At 43.6% G+C, this 13,516-nt stretch overlaps 1 protein-coding gene and 1 long non-coding RNA gene across 2 annotated transcripts in view; one reads left to right on the top strand and one right to left on the bottom strand.

Moving 5' to 3' along the window:
• Window positions 1-928: 928 nt before the first annotated feature.
• Window positions 929-1,739, bottom strand: LOC137154513 (uncharacterized). The gene is made up of 2 exons (XR_010920226.1): window positions 1,660-1,739; window positions 929-1,177 (listed from the first exon to the last, which is right to left on the bottom strand). It is a non-coding gene; the product is annotated as an uncharacterized lncRNA (long non-coding RNA).
• A 135-nt stretch (window positions 1,740-1,874) lies between these two features.
• Window positions 1,875-13,516, top strand: part of NUTF2 (nuclear transport factor 2) — a 40,293-nt gene continuing 28,651 nt past the window's right edge. The window contains exon 1 of the mRNA XM_067553029.1: window positions 1,875-2,018. The gene's annotated coding sequence lies outside the window, so the exon portion shown is untranslated. The remainder of the gene's footprint in view (window positions 2,019-13,516) is intronic.

Here is a 13,516-nt window from a genome sequence, read left to right as displayed (position 1 = left end):
ACTGGGCACTAGAACCATGGTGGAAGCTAGGTGCAAGAGACTCCCATAAGAGCTGATGTTATGGCAGGTGCAGGACACCAGGCTGTGACAGGGGGTCCAGCAGGGCTGGTGCCACGCTGGGGAGGGCTGTGATGAGGCTATTGTCTGCTTTACTTATTGTTCGTTCTCTGGAATTTTTAAAAGGTTATCAGCAAGTCTCCCCCACCATTGTGGTTGGTCTTCCTTACCCCTCAAGCTCTCCCAATTGCCTTTGCCCAGAGCAGTGATTGTTCCCAGGTTTAATTCTGCAGGAGCTCCAGTAATGTTTGCTTAAAGTTGAGCTGCTCCTGCAGAAATATGGAAACAAATTGGGTTTGGAATCAGTGTTCTGGAACAGCATGGATTTGGGGTGGTGGGGCTGAAGCTGGAAGTGATATTGTTGGACCAGTGTAACCCTTACTACCTTGGGCAGAGGAGATAGAATTAGACTCCCACAGGCCTCTCACTTGCTGCAAAAGACAGCAGTGAGAGGATGGCTCCAAGCCTTCCCAGAGGCCAGCTAGCTGCCGCCACATCCTGCACTGCCAGGTAACCCCCTTTGTTTAGCTCTGGAGGCAGCTCTGCTGCCAACTTGTTTCACCTTAGCTCCACATTCCCTCTGCTGACCACTGTGCTGGTCTGCACCATGGGCCCCGTGTACTGTTTTTACCCAGTGAGTGCCTCCACTCCTCTGCTGTCCCTAAGATCCCTCCTCCTATACAGAGAAAATGTCATCACTTTGATGAAAATGAGGAAAACTCTGCCATGGGACCTTTGTCAGAGGAGCCTGCAAGTAACACAGCCCTCAGTTCTATACCACATGCAGTGAGTGACACAGCCTGCACTGGGTCTCACTTAGCTGGATTTTTGGAGCCCAGCTGTGGGGGCAAGCACACTTCTCCTGTCCCACAAGGCAGTGGCAAGCTCAGTTCTATGGCGGTCCTCCCTAGACAGCATCCAAACTGATGTCTCCTTGGCTTTCCCCTGCCCCCGTCACACCTCCATCCAGGCCCATACACCTGACAGACTGGCTTACTTTACTCCAAAGTCTCACCATTGCGGCTCTCCCACAGGGGAGACGTCTCTGGGTTTTGCTGCATCAGACAGAAGCAGGAGCTTCCACAATGGAGACAGCCGTGCCCCTGAGAATTCTGCATAGCTGAGCGTCGGAGAGAGAGAGAGAGAGAACGCTCATCTTGGCTGCACGTGCATCCTAGACCACATGCAGTGGTGCATCTGCTGGAACCACAAGCTACGGAATTACTGCAGTCAGAAATTGCTACCGTCAACGATAGATCTACAATGCCATTGTAGTCTAGAAACCCCCTACCTGTTGCCTCTTCCCCAGTAGGGGACACGTGGCTTTTGGGTCTGTTTTCTGTCATTTCCCATGCCACCAGCTGTCAGAGATGGGCGCGGGGGTGCCCCGCCACGCTGAGAAGCAGCCACAGATGCTGCTAACCCCGCGCTGTCCCAGGGGCAGAGCCCCGCCGCATGGCATCCACGGGAAGAGCCCTGCAGCGCTGAGGCTAGTGGCCCCACGGGCCGGGTCCCATTCCCGCCAGCAAAGGCTGCGGCGGATCTCTGTGGGGAGAGGACAGGACGGCCCGGCCCGGCCCAGCCCAGCCCCTGCCTGCTTGCCTGGGGTGGAGCTCTGCGGGACGAGGTAAACCAGCGCACCGCGCTCTACCACTATCCCACAAGGCTCTGCGACTACCCCTCCCCCGCCAAAGTGCGCCGGTGGAGAACGTTCCTTCGCTGTCTTTCATTTCAGGCCGGGCGCTGGGAGTCCGTCCGTGAGCGGACGCGGCGCGTGGCACGCCGGGAATAGTAGTCCGCGCGCTCCCACCCGCCAGGTTATTGGCTGTGGCAGGACTCGCTTTCCCGGCGTGCTGCGGGGTGGCGGGCGTGTCGGGGCGGAGAGCGCGGGGGAAGGCGGCTCAGTGGGTCCAGGCCGCGCTCGGTGCCGCCGCCGCCGCCGCCATAGTGGGAGCCGCTGGGTGAGTGCGGGCCCTGGGCAGGCGGGGCTAGGTGGGAGAGCGGAGCCGAGCCGTGGGCTGGGCCCGGCCCGGGCAGCGGCGTGTTGTGGCGCGAGGGCTGCTCTGCCCGCGGGCCTAGGCGTGGCGCTGCCGGCGTGCGCGGGAGCGGGCGGTTCGCTGCATCCCCCCTGCGCCCGCGCTCTTACTGGAGGGGCGGCTCCGCAGCGTCTGGGCGACTCGCCTTAGCCCGGCCGCAGAGCTGCCCTTCCCGGGGCCGTCCGGAGCCTGGCGTCTACATGGTGCGGCGGGGGGTCTCTGCTCAGGCGGTGCCAGCCCCGTTGGCCATAGGCATTTGGGAGCTGAGGCGAGCCCAGGCTGGTCACCCTGTGGCTGGCTCTAGAATATGTCAGATCTGAAACTGCAGGCGTACGGGGGGTGGTATATAACCTGTGGCTTAAATCGTTCTCTGTGCCGGGGACTGGAGGGCCGCTAACGTAACACCGACTGTTAAAAAAGGTCCAGAGGTGATCCTGGCGATTACAGGCCGGTAAACCTAACTGCAGTACCGGGCAAACTGGGTTCAACTACAGAGCAGAATTATCGGATGCATGGAGGAACAGGATTTGTTGGGGAAGAGTCCAGATGGCTTTTGTGTAGGGAAATCATGCTTCATCAATCTATTAGAATTCTTTGAGGGGGTCAGGCATGTGGACAAGGGTGATCCTGTGGATACGGTGTACTTGGAATTTTAAAAAAGCCTTGAAAAGGTCCCAAACCAAAGGCTCTCTAGCAAAGTAAGCAGTCATGGGTTAAGATGGAAGGTCCTATCATGGATAAGTAATAACCCATTAAAAGGGAATAAATGGTCAGTTTTCACAGTGGAGAGGGGCAAATAGCGAGGTCCCTGAAGGATCTGAACAGGGACTGGTGGTGTTCAACATACTTATAAAAGATCTGGAAAAAGGGGTAAACAGTGAGGTGGCAAAGTTTGTGGACAATACAGAATTATTCAAAATAGTGAAGTACAAAGCAGACTATGAAGACTTAAGGATTTCACAAAACTGGGTGACTGGGCAAGAAAATGGGAGATGAAATTCAGTATTGATAAATGCAAAATAATGCACATTAGGAAATATAAACCCAACTATAAATACAAAATGATGGGGTCTGAATAGCTTTTACCATTCAAGAAAGAGATGTTGCAGTCATCATGGATAGTTGTCCAAAAAGATCTGCTCATTGTGCAGCAACAGTCCAAAAAAGCTAGCAATATTAGGAAGGAGATAGATAATAAGATCAAAAATATAATGCCACTTTATAAACCCATGATATGCCTACGCCTTGAATGTTGTGTGCAGGTCTGGTCACCCCATCTCAAAAAAGCTATATTAGAATTGGAAAAAGTAAGAGCAACAAAAATGATTAGGGGTATGGAACAGCTTCCACATGAAGAGAGACTTCAGCTTGGAAGAGAGATGACTCAAAGGATATGATAGAGGACTATACACTCATGAATGGGGTGGAGAATGTGAATAAGGAAGTATTATTTAACTTTTCACATAATACAAGAACCAGGAGTCATCCAGTGAAATTAATAGATAGCAGGTTTAAAACAAACATAAGTACTTTTCACACAATGCACAGTAAGCTTGTGGCCAGGGGATGTTGCGAACCCCAAAAATGGGTTAAAAAAATTAGATAAGCTCATGGAGGATAGGTCCATCAGTGGCTATTAGCAAAGATGGTCGGGGATGCAACCTCATAATCTGGGTGTTCCTAAAGCTGAGACTGGGTGATGGAATGTGTCACCTGATAAATAGCCCTGTTTTGTTTATTCCCTTTGAAACATCTGGTACCGAACACCTGTCAGAAGACAGGCTGCTGGGCTAGATGGACCATTGGTCTGACCCAGTCTGATTATTCTTATGTTCTTAAAATAATAACCCTTTTTGCTAGTGTCTGGGCCGATACCGCATTCTGACCTTCACTGCCTGTCTCTGAAGGACTTGTTGGTGAAATTTGTCTGATTCCTTTTTAAAACGTAACGTGTGTTCTGATAAGTCTGTCATAATCTTCTAAAAAATCGGTCACCATAAGATCCCTTATCCCATTTTCTCACTAGCTCTTATTTCCCACAATTCATTTGTAGACACTAGCCTTCCAGCTGAGAGCAAAGTGATGGGATTATCTGTGACACTAATCAGCTGCTGGACTCACTTTTGAATGAGGGTCTCCTTCCTTTCCCAGGGGCCAGTGTTTATCTCGTGGAGCAAGAGACTGACCAATAATCTAACCTTGGTCATCTATGTGGTGCAAGAGAGGGGTACTACTAATAGACAGGTCCTAAAAGCCTCAATTCTAGAGTCTTGTTTTGAAGACTTTCTTCTGCTTTATCATCACATAGGAGAAAAAGGTTCCTTACTCTGCCAGGTAACTAGTACAAAAATAGCCATACGAAACAGGTCTATTTCAGAATTTAAAAAACTTTATATGAGCTTAAAATTTTATTTCAAAACATCAACCAAATTCTGTTACTCACAGCTATTGTAATTTATATACTCTTCCTGTTGGTAAGCATTACATTGAGATTTCTAGAATCCTTTCCATTCAGGGATGTGTTTGTTGCTTTAACTGGAGTCTGTCCTGTCCTGTAATCACTCAACTGTACATATAGTTCTGCAGAGAACTGCTCTTTGGAACCACAATAATTCATTATCCCTTTTTACCTGCCTTTATAATAATTCTTTCTCCAGTATTCCCAGTGCTTTGCATTTCATTTCTGTTTGTATCTGAAAGGTGGTGTTGGATTGAGCATAGAGTTGGAAGTGAGGGAGTCCTGACTTCTAATTCCATCAGTGTCACTGACTTGTAAGACCTTGGACAAGTAACTATCTGTATTTATTTTTCCCCCATATGTAAGATGAGAACAATGTTTGCAGTACATGTACATTGTGAAGATATAGGTATAGTGTTTGCAAAGGTAAGGTAAGGTACTAAGTGCTATCAGATCTGTAAATTAAATTTACACACTTTTTTGCATAGTCTCTACGGTGGATGGTTTTCTGTAGTTACTTCTGACATGTTATATGATCAGAGGCAATCTATTGTTTGTATTGTTGAAAACCAAAAAATGTACCTGAAATCCCTCACAACTCCTAATTTATAGCTTGTCAGAAGTCCACTAACACTTCAAGACCAGTATAAGAAAAATGCTGGTGGACAAGAGTACTCTACAGATTTTAGATAGGAGAGCACCCCCCTAGCTCTCAATGTGAATGTCAACTCCCAAACCAAAGAGGTAAATTCTGGTTCCTTGTTCTATTCTCTTCGATAGCCGTATTCTCCTCCTCTCTTTCACAGATGAATGATATAAATGTTATCATGGCAGATGGCTATTCATAATTTACCATGTAAGTGTGCATTATGCTGAGACCCTTCTCTGAACTGGAGATGAAACAAACATGTTAGGAGGAGATTGTAACTGTAACCTCCTCCTTCATGGATGCAAGGCTACCTTCCAGCTGCCAATAGCAACAAGACCTATGTCTTTTTAGGGTTAGACGGAGCCAGCATCCAGGGCCTAGAAAATGAGTTTTTAGGCTTTTTCCTTTACTCCTGACTGGGACCATTCCTGTCTGACAGGTTATGACACACAGACCAAAATGTTTTTAAATATTTGAGTTGACAGAATTTTTATTTATAAATTCTCAGGAGAAACATTTTCAGAAATAGCTTACCAGCCCATGGGAGAATTGCCTCTTTTAAAGCAAGATTTCCTTACACTCTTGCTCACTGATGAACTTCAGGCCTGAAACATTGTTTCAGTGCATGCACTTGGAAATTTAATCTGGATTGGAGTTTTATGCAACTGTAAGAATTGAAGTGAATTGTGGTAACGTATTAATATTTTAAAACATTGATAATTTCGAAATATTACAGTAGTGTATTAGATCTGCTGTAGCTAACCACATTTAACTGAGTCATTTTTCCCTATTTGTATATAGGTTGCTTTATGGATGACTAGATTCCATAATAGTTCAGCTAAAATAGAATATTAATTGGACCACCACATGTTAGTGCACTCTACATGTTTGTGTTTCAGAGCAGAGACTGGTCATTATTTCTGTGATTAAAGTATCTCTTCTTAAAAAGAGAAACTGCTGAAAAAGCCCAAATGTTCATAAGTGGTAGGAATCTAAACTATTTCTTGATCATTGGTAGTCTGAGAGAGCTGGAGAACCGTCATCCACTGCCAGAAGGTGGGAGTGGACAATGATTGCCTGTTATGTTCTTTGCCTCTGAAGCACCTTGCATTGACCACTGTTGGAAGAAAGGATACTGGGCTAGAAGGACCATTGGTCTGACCCAGTATGTCCATTCTCATGTTTTTAGTAAATCAAGATTTCTCACCATTTTCCGTAATGGTTGGATTACTGGAGCAGATTAAAATATGAAGTCTAGCTACTAACTAGAGCATGAAGTAAAACCTGCAGGTTACTTGCAGAAAAATACAAGAAAGTAGTTACAAACTCTGCTTAAGCTTGTGGCTGTCATTCACATACAGGATGCTTGCTCAAACCAATACACATGCTGAAAACAATATACAGGCACAAATGGGAGGGATTTCAGTGCACTTATAACTCTTGTCTTCAAATATATAATTAGGGTTTCTGTCTTTTAAATGACAAAATCCAATGGTGGTATTTGATGTTTATTTCTAACTACACAAACCATGCTTCACTGGACTAATTTTGATATATGAAGTGTCATAAATTTAACTTTATATTCTTTTGTTTTATACAATTTTATCAGTTACAAGTAAACTCTGCTTATTTGTTGTTTAGTCTAACTGCTTATCACTTTAAATTCATCTTGTAAAATCATTTCTCTCCCAATTCTATTTTCTTTTCTGTTATTTATGAATTTGACATGCTTCTATGCTACTCAGCAATGCTACCATTTTCCTTCCCCTCCCACCCCCATGATCTGGTAGGTCCAGTCTAAATTTAAAAATTTTTACTGGCATAACTTTTAGTAAACTGTGAGTTTTGTTTCTTGTTGTTGACTTAATTATGTCAGTAAAAGCCTTAGTGTAGATGCCATTATACCAGGATAGCTATTTTAGCTTGGCAACAAAAAACAAAAAAAACTATATTGATATAACTGTCCACACTGGACAAGGGTGGGGTGGTACTTAAACTGTGCTAGCCTAGTCAAAGTGGCAAATCTTAAGTGTAGTTAAGGCCTAAGGTTCCTGCTACTTTACTATTGACCTTACTTCTGTGCATCATGGAGCTCTGTGCCTTGTATTCCTTGTCTGATTGGTATCACAGAAAAGAGGCAAAAGTACCTGAGCATTAGGGCCACAGTAGTGGAGAATAAGAGTACTGAGGACAAAAATGGCAGGAACCTCAGACTCCGAGAGTTCAGAGCAAGGCAAAATCTGGCATTTTTAGACTTCTGATATTGTTGTGATATTTGGGTAGTCCAGTTAGTGCTATCTTGTCTTACTGGATGTTCTGTGCCCATGGAGATTGGAGTAAATTTAGTTGAGGCTAGGTGAATTGCTGTATCATGCACAGAAATTACAGGTTCAGGTCATCTTGAACTTGTGCCAGCAGTGTATTTTCTGACTGACCAAGTGTGTACGCGCACACTTGCGTTTTCTTTGTTTCTAGTGTGATCTGAGAAGGAAGCTGCTTGCTCTGATACAAGCAGCTAACTTCAATATCCGTAGCCATCTTTTGTACACAATTGCAAAAAATGTATGGTAACAGCAATGTATTTCTCAAACGGCGCAGAAATTCTCTTAATGATCCCTTCTGGCCTTAAAACCTATTTTGATAATCTGGTCTGACCTCCTGAATAACTCAGGCTGTAGTATTTTACCCAGTCACTCCTGCATCAAAACCATAACTTATGGCTGAGCTCTGTGTGATGTGTGTGTGGAATTGTGGCATATGTATCGTATTAGATTGGAATATCCCATTGGAGCAAAACAATTACATATGTGGTGAGAAATAGAGTGGCTGCACAACTGTTACATGAAAGTTAAATATATCACTGCAACAACTTGCTCCTTCTGAGATAGTATTATGTACCTTGGATTCCTCCTGTTCTGGGAGGAGTTACTCTCCAGCAGCAATTTCTTGTGTTCTTTTTATAAAGTTTATGCTCTTAATTTTTAAGACTAAATAGGTATTTCACAGATTGGAGTTGTGGTGGTGGTGGTGGTAAAATGTGATGATTCTCCATATCATTGATAGAAGTAAAACTTGATATTGTTGAGATCCTAGGCTAAGATGGTTAGTTATGGGATGTGGAATTCACTTCTCACCTGGCTCCTAGTTAATATTTCTTAGTATATATTCCTCAGAGGATGAGCACTTTGAATGTTCTATTGAATAATCTGTTCACTTCCTTGGAAAAACACAAGTGATAAAAATAAGATTAAAATTTGCAGTCCTCTCTGCTGTAATATATTGTGTTTCTGTGACACTGCTAGTAGGTTCCTTTTGGTAGAGTAATGGTTTTCAGAGCAGGCTTTTTCTTGGACTTTGTAGTATGTATTACCTACCATGTAAATTTCCTTTAAAAATGGTAACTGTTTAAACTACTAATTATATCGTTGAACCCATATAGTTTTGTGTCCTGCCCCCTCCCCTCGCAGCCCAGCTCCGGGGGACTCCCCTGTTTTGGACCCATGGTCCCTGGTGTTCTGCAGTGGGGCGTTCCACAGCACCTGCACCAGGGCCTCAGCCTCCCCGGGCCGCAGCAGCATGGCTTCCTCCATCATGGCCTGATGCCATCACCATGGAGACCGAGAGCCCCCACCACTTGTTAACCTATAAGTGTTAGTCTTAATGGCAAGACTAATACTTGTCGGTTAACAGTTTAATATTTTACATCCCTAATATTGCCACAATTGGCATGTTTGCTGAACTACTTCGCTGACAGCATTGTGAATGTGACTTTTGTTTTCAGTGGTTTTAAGTCCTTAAATACTGCAGTCGCACACACAGTTGAAATAACTGTGCATGGAAATTGTACAAACAAAATAAATATGCATATTTCTGCACCTAAATTTCTGAAAAATTGGATCATTGTATATAAAATAAAAAATTAATTGTGCAATTTTTTACGCAAAAGATAGCGGAGGAGAAAGCATTAGCTAGGTGCCTTGAGGAAGACTTAATTGATGGCAAAGCACATACACCGTTAAGCCTGGGAGCTCTGGAGGAAGTATTGTGGCATTGATGTGAAGGTGATGGGTTTATAATAAAAATACATATTATAGTAATGCCCAGAGGTCTGAATAATTATTCGGATCCTATTGTGCTAGGCATTTCACGAAAACATATGAAGACAGGGTTCGATGGCTGCAAACCAAAATTAAACTACTAAGTCCACTTCTCTGCCTACTAGTCTTGACAGCATTCAGTTAAATACTAGTATCTTCACAACTGGATAATGGATTAAGTTTATGTGGAGGACACCATTTTGCGCCGCACAGCATGACTTTGCATATATGGTGTATGCGAGGTCACACTGCGAAGAGCAAAATGGTGTCCTCCATGCTGTCGAGGATCCCGGCAGGAAATACTTAATTAAAATGTGGTCATGATGACAAAAAGTTTGGGAACCCCTGCGTTGGTGGCTCCATGTGCTGAGGGAGTAGTCTGCTACTTGACATGTTCAGCAACTGTGATTGGGTGCCCTTCTTCAGGAGGCGGGGGAATGAGGAAAAGAAACCAAGCAAGGAGGGTTTCCTTACAGAATAGGGGTTTTCCCAAGACCATAGAAAGGCCTGAAAAGGCAGAAGTTGTATTTTTTGTTGGAATGTTTGCTGATGAAGTTGAAATTAGTACTAGTTCTATTATTTAAGTGATCTTATTAATAAGTCTGTATGCATAAAGGGAAGTTCCTCCATTCCTAAAGAAAGTTTGCTTCAGGGCAACATATAGAAAAACCTAAAATAGTCACTTTGCTAGTTGCAGTGTTTTCATCTGTGGTTACTCTGGCTTGTCATAAATCAGTTCAATAAATAGAACTCTGTGTAGCTTGCTGAAGAAATGGTGCTGCCTAACTTTCTAAGAATACCTCTCAGGTCTTCACTTGCTGCTGTTCCTAATAAGCAGTTTTGCGGTCTGTGGTAATGGCTTAAAGGGCAATAGCCAGGGTATTCCATTTTAGCATGTCTGCTTTCTCTTCATTGGCCTCCTGTGAATCAAGGGATTGACTAAAATTTTGCTCTGACATGTATGACGTCAGTTGACTTTGGTGATTGTATGTGATGATTCTGAACTGGGCAAGTTTAGCAGTTGGCTATCCCTGGATTCCATTCTGAATGGTCAACTATAAAGCTCTTTCAGGGTCATTAACAATTGAAGTTAGGTACTTCCGTGTTGTTTATATCTATATGCTAGTTGTGCTTAGCATTTCAGACAGCATTGAAGGATTTTTATTGGTGAAGCGCTGCTCTAGCATACTCTAAAAAGCTAAAAATAACCATATTCTGAGGTTCTTTTAAGTTTCCTGCAGGAAAGAGATTGTTGTGTCTGGTTTTGGGTGTGCTTCAGTATGCAGGTAAAATAGTCAGAATGTACTAACTAGTCTCTCCCCAAGCCACAAAGATCCCACTTATGCTAACTCTTAAACTCTTACAGGTTCTGGAATTACCCATATGTAAAATAATATTTCTGTTTCTTTCCCAGTCCTGAAGAAGAGCTCTGTAGCTCAAAAGCTTGTACCTTCCACCAATAGAAGTGGGTCCAATAAAAGCTATTACCTCACCCACTTTGTATTCAGACTTGTCAGATGGCAGAAAAACAATGTTAGTCACACTGCAAGAGCAGAAAGAAGGGCCCAGTGTGTATAATGTAATATGCTGACTGCTAGGACCAAGTGTACAGTAAATGAGAGTAGATGTGTCAATCACGTCTGGGGGACTTACTAGAGGAGAGACTGCTGCATGATTTCTTCTTTGTTACAAGAGGCAACATGGCTGAAAAGCTGTTCCTCAAGACCCTCTTTCTGAAACCTGATGTAGGAGCTATTGCTTTCTTAAGAGCTCCAAGTTGTCTTTATTCATCCTGACCCTTTCTTTGCTGTAATCTACCACTTAGCTTCAGGAAGAGAACATACCACAGCTAGCCTGACATCCTAGAAATGTAATTTATAGGTGCTGTCAAGCAGGAGAACAGTTAAGATATCCCAGCTCCTACCCCTTCCCTGCCCCCTACGTGCTGTTGTAAGTCTTGTAGAGTTGGCATGTCCATCTCAAAAAGAATGCTCTGCTGGCAGCTGCTGCTTTCATACATGGCTGAGGCTCCAACTTGAGCACTGTAGACTGCTCTGTGGCAGTTTGATATGGAGAGAGTCAAGGTTTCAGGCATGAGAGGTCCCAGGCCATGTAGAGTTGTATAGGTTAAATCCAACACCACTGAGAAGCCAAATAGATAATTGATCCCCGGACACTGCTGCTTTGTCCCCAGAGAGAGACTGCTTACAAATGGGCTGCTGTATTCTTCACTGCTTACAGTTTCTGGTTAGAGTAAAAGGGTAGTTCTGTGCAGATTACACTGTAGTCTAGTCTTAAGGGTATACAAATTTGGATTACATTAGCAAGGTCTAGATCTGAAAGAAATGATCTCCAGGCTGAGCAACAATTGGGGTGGAGAGCTGCACTCAACAGCAGCCATTGGTCAAATAGTACTCCTAGATTGAAGACTCTAGTAACTAATGGCAGAGACCCTTGAAAGGATAGCTAATCCTTGCCACATCTTGTTTTTCTTCCAACCGTCTGCTGTTTCCTCTCTTCTCCAGATTGAGTATTGGCCACCTACCCCTCAGCCATACCTCAGTCTACTAAACGTTAGGTGAGATGTTCAACAGCACTGGCAGGACTGGAAGAAAGATGGAGCTAGGTGTCATCAGCATTTTGGAAATACTATAGCTCATGCCCCTTCCTTAGCCCTTCTAGGGTCTGCAGATACTTGTTAACCTGCAGAGCACTGCAGAAGAAAATGCTCAGGTCAGAACAAATAACCCCTCAAACCAACCTTGGGATATTTGAAAATCCCTGCCAGCTGTGAATGCTTTTTTCACTGTTTTTGGCCTTCACCATCCAGGAAAGACATACATCCAAAGCACAGGCTGTAACACAAAGTACTCTCAATACCCTCTAGAGGCCCAGTGAAGAATAATGGCCTAAACTAGAGCAGGACGACCAAGTGTTTGTCTCCCTCTGCCAGTTAGCTCTCTGCACCCACAGAAGCAGACAGCTCAGACTGAATCTGCTCAATTTTAGCCACAAAGTAATGAAAGTTCATCACAACAGAAAAGACTCGCTTTGAGTGCTGAATGGAGACAGCTCAAATTAACCAGACCGCCCACTCAATCAATTTATGAGGACAGTTTAGAGGATAATAAAGTTATAAAGAATAGCTAGCATGGATTTTTCAAAAACAAATCATGCCAAACCAACCTAATTTCCTTCTTTGACAGGGTGATTGGCCTAGTGGACACAGGGAAGCAATAGATGTGATAAATCTTGATTTTTAGTAAGGCTTTTGATGCTGTCCCACGTGATATTCTCATAACAAACTAGGGAAATGTGGTCTAGATGAAAATACTGTAAGGTGGGTGCACATCTGGTTGAAAGATCGTACTCAAAGAGTAGCTATCAATGGTTTGCTCTCAGAGTGGGAGGGTGTATCTAGTGGGGTCTCACAGGGATCTGTCCTGGGTCCAGTACTAGTCAATATTTTCATTATGACTTGAATAGTGGAGTGGAGAGTATGCTTATAAAATTTACAGATGGCACCAAAGTGGGTGGGCATGCAAGCACTTTGGAGGGCAGGATTAGAATTCAAAATGACCGTGACAAATTGGAGAATTGATCTGGAGAGAAAAAAAGAAATTTAATAAAGACAAATGTAAAAAGTATTACGCTTAGAAAGGAAAAATCAAATACACAGCTACAAAATGGGAAATAAGTGGCTAGGTGGTAGTACTGCTGAAAAGAATCTGGGTGTTTACAGTGGATTGCAAATTGAATATGTGTCTGTGTGATGCAGTTGTGAAAAAGGCTAATACTGTTCTGGGGTGTATTAATAGGAATGTTGCATGTAAGATACAGGAGGAAATTGTCCCTCTCTGCTCATCCCTGGTGAGGCTTCAGTTGGAGTACTGTGTCCAGTTCAGGGCACCAAACTTTAGGAAAAATGTGGACACACTGGAGAGAGTCTGGAGGAGAGCAACACAAGTGTTAAAAGATTTAGAAAACATGATATATGAGAAAAGGTTTAAAAAAAAAAAGGGTGGGAGGGTATATTTAGGCTTGAGAAAAGAGACTGAAGGGGGCACCCGATAAGTCTTCAAATATGTTAAGGGCTGTTAGAAAGAGAACTGTGATCAGTTTTTCTCCATGTTCACTGAAGGTAAGAGAAGAAGTGATAGGCTTAATCTTCAGCAAGGGAGATGTAGGTTAGGTACTAGGAAAAAATTTTCTACCTACA

Source organism: Emydura macquarii, unplaced genomic scaffold, assembly GCF_026122565.2.
Source record: "Emydura macquarii macquarii isolate MOO-44397 ecotype Brisbane River unplaced genomic scaffold, CSIRO-AGI_Emac_v2 contig_295, whole genome shotgun sequence".
In the NCBI taxonomy this organism is placed as follows: domain Eukaryota; kingdom Metazoa; phylum Chordata; order Testudines; family Chelidae; genus Emydura; species Emydura macquarii.
This window is presented reverse-complemented; position numbering and strand designations above follow the sequence as displayed.